General features: G+C 43.1%; 1 pseudogene; it reads right to left on the bottom strand.

Annotated features, from left to right (window-relative positions):
* The window catches only part of Lamb2-ps1 (laminin subunit beta 2, pseudogene 1), a 114,113-nt pseudogene that overhangs the window by 78,780 nt on the left and 20,191 nt on the right, over positions 1-15,142 (bottom strand).

Raw genomic sequence — 15,142 nt, 5'->3', positions numbered from 1 at the left:
CCCTGGACACAAAGATAGAGCATGATGTTGTGACTCAGAGGAAACCACTTACCAAGATTCCCAAGGCTTCTATAGCTCTATGAGTACTTGTGGAGCCCAAAGGTTCACTGTCCCAAAGTCAAGCATCTGGCAATTTGGTCCAAGAAAAATACTGATGCCCTCGCTCCCTTTCACTCCTCCCTTGGTTCCACTTCTTTCTTGAATTGATTCCAAATCAGTGTTAGAAGGGAATTGAAAAGAAAAGAGTAAAGTAATTAAAAGTAAAGAGGGGTCTGGTAAGATGCCTCAGTGGTTAAGGGTGCTGGTCACCACATCTGATGACTTGAGTTTGATCCTTCAGACCTACATAGTGAAAGGGGAGAGCCAACTCCTCCATATTGTCTGCTCATGTCCACCAGTGTGCACACATGTGTGCATGTGCACACACATGTAAATAAATGCAAGAAAAATAAAGAAATCATCAGTTGAAAATCACCTCAGAGTCTGTCATCATGCATAAAGTAGCATAATAAACTTGTACATTTTAGTATCAACTGTCTTAACAAGGCAGGCGCGCGCCTCTACCGGCAGCCTTCTACATGAACACACCTTCAAAGCGTCCTCTCCCTTTGTTTCAGCTAAAAGTTCTTGAGAAAAATAAAGTGAGCATACTCAGAAGTGTTTCTGTCACAGGAACCTTTCAGACGCGTGCTGCACGGCCTTGAGCTAAGCACAGCCAGAATGCATTTGCCATCGTCCTTGAATTAGAAATCTAAAGTGAGCATGTTCAGCAATGTATACTTTACACTGAGCTTGCCCCACAAGTGTTTTACTTTATGAAGATACATAGCTTCTTCCAATTCCATACTTTACTTTTGGAATAACTGTGGCATTCTCCCTATCTGTGATAGACACAAGTCCTCTTTCATTCGTTTGTCTCCTGGTTGCATTTATTTGCTCTGCAAGAACCAACGAGGTTCTACTGTACTCTGTTACATTAACAGATGTTATGGTTCCATGGGTTTCACAATTTGCAATGACATTTTTTGGTACTTCTTTGGTTTGCTCAGGTGGGGTTGGGGAGAGGAGGAAATATGAGTACCCCTGCTGGTCATTTATGATAACCTCAGTAAGCCTCAGAGAAAAGCTGTCCACTGACTTCCTAGTTTGTGGGGCATGGACTCAAGAGTTGTCAAGCCTCTTTTGAGTTTTTGAGCTGAGGACTGAGACAGCAAGCAAGAGTCAACTTTAATTTGCACCCCAGTTTACCTCCCTGCACTTTCCCTGGTAACCAAGAGGGTCAAAGCTACTCAGTTCAAAGTAGTTGTTTGTACTGGTCACGGGTGGCTCCTTGCACATTCTCTTTGTAGAGGTACCAGTCTTGTCAAGTAGACGGGTCAGTCAGATAAAAACGAAACATAAATGCAGATGCTAACTGAGGTCATAAACCAAATGGCTCCAACAGATATTTACCGAACACTTTACCCAAACACAAAAGAATAAATCTTCTTCTCAGCAGCTCATAGAACTTTCTCTGAAATTGACCAAGTACTGGAATACAAAACAAGTCTCAATAGGTTCAAGAAAATTGAAATAATGCCCTGCATCCTATCTGACCACCATGGATTAAAGCTGGAAAACGACAACAATAGAAACAGTAAGAAGTTCATAAACTTGTGGTGATGGAACAACTCATTACTGAATCAGAAACTGAAGTGTTTCAAACTCAGTGCCGAAATCAATAAAATAGGAACAAAACCAATAAAAATGCAATGCAAAGAATCACTGAAACAAAAAGTTAGTCTCTTGAGAAGAATCAATAAGATTGACAAGTCTTTAGCCAAATTAACTAAAATGCAGAGAGAGAATGCAGATTAACAAAATTAGATAGGAAAGGGGGACGCAACACAGACTCTGAGGAAGCTCATAAGGACATACTTTAAAAACTGTACTCAACCACATTGGAGAATATAATAGAAATGGGCAATTTTCTTAATACCATGAACCAAGTTGAATCAAAATCAGATAAATAACTTAATTTGACCTATAACTCCTGGAGAAATAGAAAACATCATTAAAGGTCTTCTCCCACAACCTAAAAGAATGCCCAGGAACAGATGGCTTTAGTGCAGAACCCTACAAGACTTTCAAAGAAGAGTTAATGAAAATACTCCTCAAATTATTCCACAAAGTAGAAACAAAATGCACATTGTCCAATTTATTTTGTGAGACCACAGTTGCTACGATACCTAAACGACATAAAGACCCTACCCAAAAATGTGAATTATGACCAGCTTCCCTTATGAACATAGATGCAAAAATTCTCAATAAAGTACTTATAAACCAACTCCAAGAACTTATCAAAAATATTATCTACCATGATGAAGTACACTTCATCCCAGAGATGCAGGAATGGTTCAACATATAGAAATTGGTAAGTGTAATCCACCATATAAACAAACTGAAACACAAAACCACATGATCAAAAGGCCTTTGACAAAAATCCAATACCCCTTCATGATAAAAGTCCTGGAGAGATTAGGGATATAGGGACATACCTCCAGGTAATAAAGGCAGTTTATAGCAAGTCCATACCCAACGTCAACCTAAATGGAGAGAAACTCAAAGCAATTCCACTAAAATTAGGAACAAGTTGAGGTTGTCTACTCTCCCCATACATATTCAGGATAGTATCTTAAGTAGTTAGAGCAATAAAAGACCTGAAGGAGACCAAGGGGACACACATGGAAGCAAGGTGTCTTTAATCTTTGGATGGTATGACACTATATGTAAGTGTACCTAAAAATTATACCAAGAAACACTTACAGCTGATAAACACCTTCAGCAAAGTGGATGGATACAGGATTAACTAAAAAAAATTAGTAGCCTTTCTATATAAAATTAACAAACTGAGAAAGAAATCCAGGAAACAATATCCTTAAATACAGCTTCAAAAAGTTATAAAATAACTGAACAAATGAAAGATGTGTATGATAAAAACTTTAAGACATTGAAGAAAGAAAGTGAAGAAGCTATCAGAAGAATGAAAATCTCCCATGCTTGTGGATTGGTAGAATTAAGATAGAAAAAAATGGCCATTCTATCAAAAGCAATTTACAGATTCAGTGCAATGCCCATTAAAGTTCCAACGCAAGTCTTCACAGACCTTGAATGGACAATTTTCACCTTCATATGAAAACACACACACACACACACACACACACACACACACACACACACACACACACACAAAAAAAAAACTAGGATAACTAAAACAACCCTAAATAATAATAGAACTTCTAGAGGTACTGACATCCCTGGCCTCAAATTGTACATAACAATAAAAATAGCATGGCATTGGTACACACACAGAAAGACACATTGATTAATGGAATAGAACTGAAAACCTGGACATTAATCTACTCACCTATGGAGACCTGATTTTTGATAAAGAAGCCAGAAATACATGCTAGAAAAAAAAAGACAGCATCTTCAACATATGGTGCTGTCAAACTGTATGTCTGCATGTAAAGAATGCAAATTGATCCATACTTATGACCTCCCACAAAACTCAACTCCAAATCGTTTAAAGATCCCCAAATAAAACCAGATATACTGAATCCGATAGAAGAGAAAGTGGGGAAGAGCCTGGGACTCATTGGAACAGGAAAAGACTTTCCAAGCAGAATACCTTTAGCACAGGCATGAAGACCAACCATTAATAAATGGGGCCTCGTGAAAATGAAAAGTTTCTGCAAAGCAAAGGACACTGCCACTTGGACAAAGCAGCAGCCTACAGAACAGGAAAAGAGTACCCCCTGCCCCCCATCAACTACACAAATCTGGATATCAAGAAAACAAAATGACTCAATTTAAAAATGGGGTCAAAACAGATCTAAACCAAGAATTCTCAAGAGAGAAAACTCAAATGGCTGAGAAACCCTTCACAGATGTTCAGCTTCCGCAGTCATCAGGGAAATGCGAGCTACTCCGAGATTCCACCTTACGCCCATCAGAAGTCTCGGAAGTGAGGAGTAAGGACAACACTTATCCACTGCTGGAGGAAATGCAAACTTGTACGGTGCTACTATGGAAATCCCCATGGCAGTTCTTCAGGAATCTATGTCCTCCGTTATCTAGCTGTACCACTTTTGGGTATATATCCAAAGGACATGTCATTCTACCATACAGACACGTTTGCTCAGCCATATTCACTACTTTTCTATTCAAAAGAGCTAGAAATTAGAATCAACCTGGATGTCCCTCAAGAAATGAACACATATAGATAACATAACACATTTACGTAACAGCGCATTACTTAGCTGTTAAAAATGAAATAATGAAATTTGCAGGAAACAAATGGAGCTAGCAAAAAAAAAAAAAAAAAAAAAAGAAAGAAAAAGAAAAAAGAAAATCCACACTCAAAAAGACAAATATGGTATGCATTTGCTTATATCTGGATATTAGCTGTTGAGTCAATGTTGTAATTTACAGAACCACAAAAGTTACATATAGAGTATGTACATAAAGGACCACGAGGAAGAAATAGATCTCCCTAGAGAGGTAAATACATAGTTATATGGACAGGGTGTAGACTGGAACTGGAGAATTGACGAGGGAGGGAATAGTGGACAGACAGCTAAGATCAAGGGCCATTTGACTGGCAGAATGGAAATCTAATACAATAGACACTTCCTAAAATACATACAAATATGAAAGGTACCTAAATGAATTTGATGAATAGTGTGTGAAACAGAGCCAGCCCCAAGTGGACATTTCTGATCACCAAATGAAGCTTCTAGTACTGAGAATGGGTTGTATCTCAGTACATTACTGGCCAGAGTCCATGGGAACTCCTAGTAACCCTGGCTGTTGCCAAGGTTATTGGTTGCTCTCCACAAACCTATTGCAAGGCCCTTTTGATGAAGACAACACCCACACTACCTAGAGTCATTACCCTTTGGGCTAGTGTTCATGGCATGAGAAGATGCTTTGAATGCTACCAAATGAGGATGTAAACACCAACCCCACTGAGGACTCTTCAGTCTACAACCATGTCCTACCTGGAAGATGTGCTAATGCAGTGATGGCACAAGGCTCGTTGGAGTAACTAACAGCATCTGGTTTGATGTAAGGCCCACTCCTGAGGTAGATCCCATATCCTACACTGCTTGAGTGACCAAGAACTTAAGACTAGATAGCCTAGGGACCTAGTGGAAAATCAAATGCTACTGTTCTGCTAAAGGGATGTAACAATAAAACAACTCCTAATGCCTTTCCTCTATACTGCTAAGAGCAGAACCTTGTTCAGACATCATTAGAGAGCTTCCTCCTGCAGCGGATTGGAACAAACGCAGGGACCCATAGCCAGACAATATGTGGAGAGTGGAGACCTTGGAACGTTCAGCCCTAAATGAGATGTCTCCATCAAATCACTGCAGGGCACAGAGAACCCTGTAGAAGAGGAGGTGGAAAGGGTGGAAGAACCAGAGGGGACGGAGGACACCAAGGGAACAAGACCTAAACACAGCATGGCTAACGCAGGTGTCAGCTCACAGAGACAGCGGCATGCACAGGGTCTGCACAGGTCTGTACCGGCTGGGGTCCTAGATATGAAAGAAGCGGACACGTGTTCCCCTCTCTGACCCAGAAGCTATCTCCACCTGATAACCACATGCAAATGAAAATTTAGTTTTCTCTCAGAGAGTCTCTTGCTGGGGAAACAAATCTTTTTTTTTTTAAAGATTGAAATAGTTATTTTATTATAACTTCTGAAATGCCCTTTAATGTGCACATTTGTAGCCTCCTCCTTCCACAACCCTCTTCTGTTCGTTTATTCATTCAACCAGAGGTCAGAATTTCTTTTGGCTGAAGATGAACCCACATTCTCAATTGCTCTGAACTGTACGAGCCTGTGTTCTCCTTCAGTTTTGCTTAAACTGTTGTTTTTTATTAAAATTCAATCTTTTTTCTTATTAACTTGAGTATTTCTTATATACATTTCGAGTGTTATTCCCTTTCCCGGTTTCCGGGCAAACATCCCCCTCCCCCCTCCCCTCCCTTATGGGTGTTCCCCTCCCCATCCTCCCCCCCTTGCCGCCCTCCCCCCAACAATCTAGTTCACTGGGGGTTCAGTCTTAGCAGGACCCAGGGCTTCCCCTTCCACTGGTGCTCTTACTAGGATATTCATTGCTACCTATGAGGTCAGAGTCCAGGGTCAATCCATGTATAGTCTTTAGGTAGTGGCTTAGTCCCTGGAAGCTCTGGTTGCTTGGCATTGTTGTACATATGGGGTCTCGAGCCCCTTCAAGCTCTTCCAGTTCTTTCTCTGATTCCTTCAATGGGGGTCCTATTCTCAGTTCAGTGGTTTGCTGCTGGCATTCGCCTCTGTATTTGCTGTATTCTGGCTGTGTCTCTCAGGAGAGATCTACATCCGGCTCCTGTCGGTCTGCACTTCTTTGCTTCATCCATCTTGTCTAATTGGGTGGCTGTATATGTATGGGCCACATGTGGGGCAGGCTCTGAATGGGTGTTCCTTCTGTGTCTGTTTTAATCTTTGCCTCTCTATGGGGAAACAAATCTTAAGAGTGGGCCACATGCCCAGTTGTAGATGGTCAACCAAAAATAATCTTTATAGCATCTTCGGAGTTCCCTGTCTCATAATATATCCTGTCAGATCTTTTCAATTTTTTTAATTTTAATTTGTATGCTTTTTTTTTTAACCCTACAGGTCCTTTTGCAGGTATATTATGGCTTTTGGTCATGTGTTTTTATGGGATTCCTGAGTGTGTGAACAAGTGGTCTGTTTCTGCATCTGTTTCTTGTGCCTTGTCTTGGGCTTTTCTCCTTCGGTTTGTTTTGTTCTATTCTGATTTGCTTGTATTATATTATATTATATTAATTATATTATTATCGCTCAGAAGCCTGTTTGTTTTCCAAAGAGAGACAGAAAATAAGTGAATATGGTTAGAAGAGAAGGTGGGAGGGATTGGTAGGAGAAGAAGGAAAAGAAACCATAATGAGAATATATTGTATGAACAAAAAAAATCTATTTTCAATAAAAGGGCAAAAAGAAGGAAAACTCTAAAAATGAAACTAAGTCCAGCAGATGGAAGTGACTGTGATGACAGCTTGTTTTCTCCTAACGGAGTGAGGAAGGAAGGGAGGATGTGCCCAGTCTCTGAAACACAGTAAAAGAGACGTCCATCCTTCATGCCACAGAAACAGCACATCAAAGGACAGCCCGAAGTTCTCTTTTATTTTTCTTGAAACATCTACAAGAGAGAAAGAAAGGAAACATAGACATAGCCAAATCCTTGTTTTCTTTTTATAGAATTCTGTTGGCGAGGCCAAAGTATACATGAAGAGATTCTGGAAAATAGGATAAATGAGCAAAAGCATCAACTTTAAAACCATGGATAAGTCAAGGAAGAGGTACCCCATGGACAGCGACACTGGGTGCACCAACTGTACTAACAAGTGGAGAGACACTCTGCGGGGCGAGCTTGACTAAGGGAGGGAAGACACCCTGACCGTTGTAGTGTGGCCCCCTCAGGAGTGGGCTGTCAGGCGGCTAGGGCAAGCAGCATTTATTGCTTTGGGATGAAGGGCCACTATGTTGCTCGGCATCAGGTCACCACCAAGAACTCCTGCTGTGCTTCTGAAGGGTTCTGCTTTTAGGGATGCAGTAACATTTAAAAGAAAAAGAATCCACCTTCTTGGAAATCGTAAGCTAAACATTTGAAGTACTTGAATAAAATTTATTCCATAACAACTAGATGATATTAACTTGATAATGCATTGGAGGAGGGACAAAAAGAAATCTAGCTCCTGAAAGGACAAAAGTTAGTCTGTAAGCCCCACTTGCCCAAGGACAGATAACCTCCTGGAATGCTGGGGCCATTGTTCATGTAAGACAGTGAGTCACATGTTTTCACTCCTGTAAACAAGGTTGGTTGCTCCAACTGCACAGGATGTGCTGTTCACATGTAGGTGGGAGGCACATATGCTTGCCCCATTGGACCATAGAGGAAAGAACCATAACCTTATAGGTTCTGCCTTTCTGAGCACCTGACGAACAGTCCATTGTCATTCTCTGGGAGTCCCAGGCATGGACTTGGCCAGAATTAAATAAAGCTTGCTTTAATCGGACAGTTGTGGATGTGTCTTTCTCCTCAAGATTTTCAGGTTTAATAGTACCCCCCAAATTGAAATTAGAATATGGTTCCTTGCAAACAAGTTCCCCCATGAGATGCTGTAACATGTACAGAGTTTTCCTTTGGATCAAGCAGAATAAAACCCTCCAATCTAAAGTTCTGTCTATACAATACCAAGTAGTTTAGGGAGTTCAGGGTGGGATGGGGTACTCTAGTCAGGCCAGTCATTTGGTGTCATTAAAACAAGTGCTGGGTTGTCTGTCAGAATCTCTCAAGTTTTTATTGCTTATTATGGGATTGTGACTAGTGACAAAACTCTTATGGATGAACAACATTGAGTTCTGTTTACTTTGGAAGGGATTATAAAGAAAACATTTTTTTCCTAATCAAAACCAGTTGCTTCCAGAAAGGAAAGAATAAAACTATATCCATCTAAAAAGTAGCCAGAGGGGGAAGTCTTTATTTGGGTCCTACACAGAGGGTCGGCATGGAGTTGTAGAGTGTAGCTCAGTTATGCACAGAAGTAGTCTTTTGGATGGGCCAAGTGGGTAATGACTCTATTTTGAAATGACCTAACGTCTGAGTCTTTGGAAGTCCCCCAAAAGCCTTAATGTCGCACAATTTAATTCTAGCAAACTAAATTAAAGCCGACAAATCTTTGTATCAGATTTATCTGTATCTTAATTGCAGAAGAATTAAAAATATCTAATGTTTATGACTGAAATTGGTTTCTATAAATATTTAGGCTCAATTGTGGGCAGCTGAAAAGCAAGTTATGCAAGCATGGTACACACAACAAACACAGTGAGGTGAATGGACACACCGAGGAGTATCACGGTGGAGGCTGGTCACAACGCTCTCATCTGCTTCCCTCGAGGAAACTTGTTTGTAAAAAATGGCTTTTCCATTTCCTTTTGGGGGTATTGGATTTCTTTCTTTGCCCTCCTCAATGTTTTATCAAGCTAATATCATCTACTCATTAAGGGATAAACTTAGTTCAACTATTTTAAACATTCAGTTTACTATTTACAAATCACCGAACTGTTTTAAAATATTTGTATTTCCCAGATTCTACCCAAGACAGTTGCTGTCTCCTTTTATAGGCAAATAGCTTTTAAACCATTAAAGAGTAATGAGTGGGGACACACAAGCATGTGTGTGTGTGTGTGTGTGTGTGTGTGTGTGTGTGTGTGTATGTGATGAGTGTGAGGCATGGGTGGTATGTGTGTTGTATGTGTTGTATGTGTTGTGTGTCCTGTATGTATATGGTATGTGTTATATGTATAGTATGTGTGTGTGGTGCATTTGAATGTGTGTGTGGTGCATTTGAGTGTGTGTGTGTGTGTGTGTGTGTGTGTGTGTTTGTGTAGATGGGGGTTGCTATGGTTTGCTGGCTACCCTGTCTCAAGGGAATCAAGGGAATAAGACAGGAAGTGATGGAAAAGGGCTCTGGCAGCCTCCTCTGTTCTAGCATGAACAGATATGTGGGAATTTTAAGATACTTATTTCAGAATACTTAGGTGAATTTTCTTAAAATATATTTTCTGGAAATCTCTTTCTTTATGCCAATTTTGAAAGGGTCATGAAAGGCTCCTAGGGCATGGACACCACCCACAATGGGACAGACAGGCACCTGGGCATTCACAGTACCCACTGTGGGGCAGACAGGCACCTGGGGCATGTAGAGTACTCATTGTGGGGTAGACAGGCACCTGGGCATGCACAGCCCCACTGTGGGGCAGACAGGCACCTGGGCATTCACAGTACCCACTGTGGGGCAGACAGGCACCTGGGCATTCACAGTACCCACTGTGGGGCAGACAGGCACCTGGGCATTCACAGTACCCATTGTGGGACAGACAGGCACCTGGGGCATATAGAGTACTCATTGTGGGGCAGACAGGCACCTGGGCATGCACAACATGCATGTTATATATAGAATTCCTAAGGGCATCAGGATAAGTTACTTGCATTTGATAAAGCAGGACATAGATGCAGGTTATCATTTTGTAAACACTAGAGCAAGCACATTTTTAAAGGTTGTAATTAAAATAAACAACTTTACCTGGGCCTGGTCACAACTTCAAGACCCTCCTGGCCTGAAGAATGACTTTAAGACTGACTTGGAAAGTTTAGCAAGACCTGTCTCAAAAATGAAAAACAAACAAAAAACCCCAAAACTTTAAGACAATGACACAAAGGTTAGAGCATTTGCCTAGCATGTGAGAAGCCCTAGGTTCACTCTCCAGCCTCCCTGCCTGCCCCCAAAGATTTTATAACATTTTATTTTTAAAGCATCCAGGTGATACCCAGTCTAATTCATCATAACAGCAAAATTGAATTGTCTATAATCAGTCAAATGCTTTGGCCACTTTCCCTATTTCCCTAAGATGATTTTCATGGAAAATCTTAAGCTATCAACTCCTCTGGGAAGATCCAAAATCTACAACCCTGCCTTGCTGCAAGACTCTTAGGCACATCCAAGATCATTTGGCTCCATTCGTTTGAGAAAGAAACACTCCTAGAGAAGAAATGGTTTTGTACGCCGTCTCCCACAAGGGATTTTGTCGACCCAGTTAAGCACGCATGCGGAAGCAGCTCCAGTAAGTTTAGGCTAGAATCTGCTCAGCCAAAGGGAAAAGGCAAGGCAAGGTGAGGTTGAGCCCTCACAAAGACACAGGTAAGGATGTGAGATGCTCTTGAGGGGGTCCCTATAGAAAACATACTTGAAAAGGGGTCTGGGTTGGTCACAGTGCTGGCCCTCTATGCCCACGCACACCTGGCTGAGGCCTCTGCTTGCGACATACCACTTTGACAGCCATGTCAAAGTGACTGCAGGCTGAGAAAGGACAGCATGGTGCCAGAGTGTCTCGGTCTTGTACTGCTCTGTTCCTTGGGCGCTTTTCCACCTTGCTCTCTGATTCATGGTTAAACCAAGAATACTGGGGCCTGAACTGGTGCTCTCCAAGACCTTATACTGAGTCTGTTCACAGACGCTCTAGAAAATGTTCTTTGAATGTTTAGTATGCAGTTATCATACAAACAAAGTCCTGGTTATCTGGAAGCCACAACCGCAGTCTGTGTGCTGGGGGTCAGTCAAAACTACTTTTACTCATTTGTGCTTTGTAAACTTGATTCCCTTCCCTCCCTCCTTCCTCCCTCCCTTCCTCCCTTCCTTTCTTCCTTTCCCTTTCTTCCTTTCCCTTCCTTTCCTCCCTCCCTTCCCTCCTTCCCTCCCTCTCTCCCTTCCTTCCTTCCTCCCTCCCTTCCCTCCTTCCCTCCCTCTCTCCCTTCCTTCCTTCCTCCCTCCCTTCCTTCCTTCCTTTCCTCCCTCCCTCCCTCCCTTCCTCCCTTCCTCCCTTCCTTCCTTCCTCCCTCCCTCCCTCCCTTCCTTCCTTCCTTCCTTCCTCCCTCCCTTCCTTCCTTCCTTCCTTCCTTCCTCCCTCCCTCCCTCCCTTCCTCCCTCCCTCCCTTCCTTCCTCCCTCCCTTCCTCCCTCCCTCCCTCCCTTCCTTCCTTCCTCCCTCCCTCCCTTCCTCCCTCCCTCCTTCCTCCCTCCCTCCTTCCTCCCTCCCTTCCTCCATCCCTCTCTTCCTTCCTTCCTCCCTCCCTCCTTCCTCCCTTCCTCCCTTCCTTCCTTCCTCCCTTCCTCCCTCCCTCCCTTCCTTCCTCACTTCCTTCCTCCCTCCCTCCTTCCTCCCTCCCTTCCTCTGTCCCTCTCTTCCTTCCTTCCTCCCTCCCTCCTTCCTCCCTTCCTCCCTTCCTTCCTTCCTCCCTTCCTCCCTCCCTCCCTTCCTTCCTTCCTTCCTCACTTCCTTCCTCCCTTCCTTCCTTCTTTCCTTCCTTCCTTCCTCCCTCCCTCTCTTCCTTCCTTCCTCCCTTCCTTCCTTCTTTCCTTCCTTCCTTCCTCCCTCCCTCTCTTCCTTCCTTCCTCCCTTCCTTCCTTCCTCCCTTCCTTCCTTCTTTCCTTCCTTCCTTCCTCCCTCCCTCTCTTCCTTCCTTCCTCCCTCCCTCCTTCCTTCCTTCCTTCCTCCCTTCCTTCCTCCCTTCCTTCCTTCCTTCCTTCCTCCCTTCCTTCCTTCTTTCCTTCCTTCCTTCCTTCCTTCCTTCCTTCCTGTCTGCCTCCCCCTCCCCCCCTCTCGCCCACCTGGAATGTTCCATAAGATGCTGGAGCTGAGCCCTGTTCAGCTTCCACGTACAGTCTGGATGGAAGAGCTGCAAGTGTGATGACAGGATGACGGCCATTTTATTTCAGCTGAGCCTCAGCTTGAGGACAAGAGAGCCTGAAGGTCTGTTGTGGTAGGGGTCTGGTGGTGGGGGTCAGGGGGTGTTTGCTTTGGTGGTAATGTCTGTGATTCTATGCTGGCTGCCTCATTTTTTTCTCTCTGTAAAGAGGCTGTGCTGGCTCTGCCTTGAATGTTGTGACTTGATTTTGGCAGCTTCTTCTTCTTCTTCTTCTTCTTCTTCTTCTTCTTCTTCTTCTTCTTCTTCTTCTTCTTCTTCTTCTTCTTCTTCCTCCTCCTCCTCTTCCTCTTCCTCTTCCTCCTCCTCCTCTTCCCCTTCCTTCTCCTCCTCCTCTTCCCCCTCTTCCTCTTCTTCCTCCCCCTCTTCTTTCTTCTCTTTTTTAAGCAGCACTGTTCTAGGGGCCTTTCATTACCTCATGTCCTTTTTTGGCTAAATCTGGGAAATTAAGTGGAATAACAAAGGTGGCTTGGAAGTTCATCAAAATTCAGAGGCAGCAGCATGTTAGTAAAGCCAACACTTAGTTAACTTACATATATTACTTAAAGTAAACAGCCCAGCAACTCAGCTCTGAACCCCCTTTCTTCCACGGTTCAAGGTCAAGGCCATGGGATGGCTGATTATGTAGCTGGTGGAGATCCCTGCACCAAACCCAGGGTTACTAAAGCCACCAAATGCTTGGACTCGGATTGTCTCTGGTTATTTTGTCACTGTCCCACTCTGTCCCACTCTGAAACTTGGCCACACAATATGCACATAGTTGATTTGGGATGTGACAGTTGGAGAAGCGAATTCTCCCACGGGAGATAGCTGAAGCAGTTAGAACATCACATCTGCAGCTGGGAGCCTCGGCTTCCCGCCCTCGGCTGCCTGTGGCCTCACTAAATGGCCTTCAGGAATCTTGGAAGAAGTCCTTGCATCAACCACTTGGAGCCTTCTGTACTGTGCTGACAGACAGCGGCCATGAACCTCACTTGTGCAGTAAACAGTATTAAACTCTCTGAGGATGAAGAGCTCTTCAGATGGAGACTAACGTAAAAGGTAATAGTTTAGTTTGCTGCACATTGGTGACCCTGTACTATTTCCACTACTTAAATTTCATAAGTTGAGTAAGTGCTTATAGAATTCTAGTTTGGGGCAACAAATTGCAGCTGTCAGTGTGATTAGGCATAGGATGGGGTGGAAGCACAAGGAATTGTGTGTAACTGAGGGCATTCCCACCCTTGCATAAATTCCTTGAAATAGCTACTACGAGACTTCTTACATATGAATAAATGCCTAGACCAATAGCTTTGATTCGTTTCCCCTAGTTCATAACTCAATTATCCCGTTTAATGTAGTCTAAGTCATGCCACATGGCTAGTTACCTAGTTCCCAGCTCCATGGACCCACTTTCTGTGTTCAGGTGACTCTCCCTGCCTTGATTCAATTCCAGAATTCCTCTCCCCTCGTTGGATGTCCCACTTCCTGCCTCAGCTCATTGGCTAGTCATCATTTTGTTGACAGGTGAATGCTTTCACATAGCTCACAGGAGATTATCTCCACAATGGGGCATAGTAGAGTGAGGAACATAAAGGAAAACAGGGAGTTCAGAATGGAAGCTAGGGAGAAGTGAGGTTCCCTTGGATTTTCATAAGATGCTTTACAGTCAGAGACGAGTTATTCCCAGAGCAGGCTGAGTGGGAAGGTGAGGCAGCCATCTCGCCAGGGCTGAGAAGACTGTGACTAATAAATAGCTCGAAGCCAAGTGTGGTTGTGCGTACCCAGAATCCACAATCTAAGGAGGTTGGAGGCAAGAGGAGCTGGGGTTCAAGGCCAGTTTCAGGTACATATGGAGCTCGAGGTCAGATATAGGAGGTCCTGTCACCCATATACAGTCACACACACAAATGCATATACACAGTCAAATAGATAAACACATGTATACACACATGCACACACAAGCACACACACAAATAGAAACATAATCACACATATAGAAAAAATGCACAAAGACATATACAAACACACAAACATACACACATGCAAAAACACACATCTACAGAAAACCATACACACATACACACACATAAACCACATACACACATACAATACAATCACATACATACACAAACATACACATACATACACAAATACACAAAACCACACACAGACATGTGCACATACACATGTAAACACATAATATATACACACAAATACATACATTCAAATACACATATACACATAAACACACACATATATACACACAAATACACTTTTTCAAACATACATACAACACACAAACACACATACATACACACTTACATACAAACCACACACAAATAAACAAACACACACAATCACACATATACACAAACACACACATACATACACAGAAACACACACACACACACACATATACACACAGAGTTCACATTGCTTAGCAGACATGTCCCCGCCAGCGGGGACCCAGTTATTCAGGGTCCCGAAGAGGCTTTCTACCTGTGGGCCAAAATGGGGGTGAAGAGAAGAAGGAGACCAAGCAAAAGTTCTGTTGTCAAGGTCTCGTTTATTGGAATGAACATTGCAGCTTTTAAGGCTTTCAGGTAGGGGGAGTGACCTTTGTGAAATATGAAGGAGGGGGAGATGAGGGTATAGGCAGTGATAGCTGGAGGCAAAGAAGTCAGGCGATGAGGTCAGGTGGTGGAGACACTGGGTGTTGACTGAGGAGATAACTGATATCTGCTCGAGCTGAGGCATCCCTTGAATGTTATACTCCTGTGCCGT

This window comes from Rattus norvegicus, chromosome 6, assembly GCF_036323735.1.
Source record: "Rattus norvegicus strain BN/NHsdMcwi chromosome 6, GRCr8, whole genome shotgun sequence".
Classification (NCBI taxonomy): Eukaryota; Metazoa; Chordata; class Mammalia; order Rodentia; family Muridae; genus Rattus; species Rattus norvegicus.
Note: the sequence above shows the minus strand (reverse complement) of the source record. Positions and strands in the feature narration are given on the sequence as shown.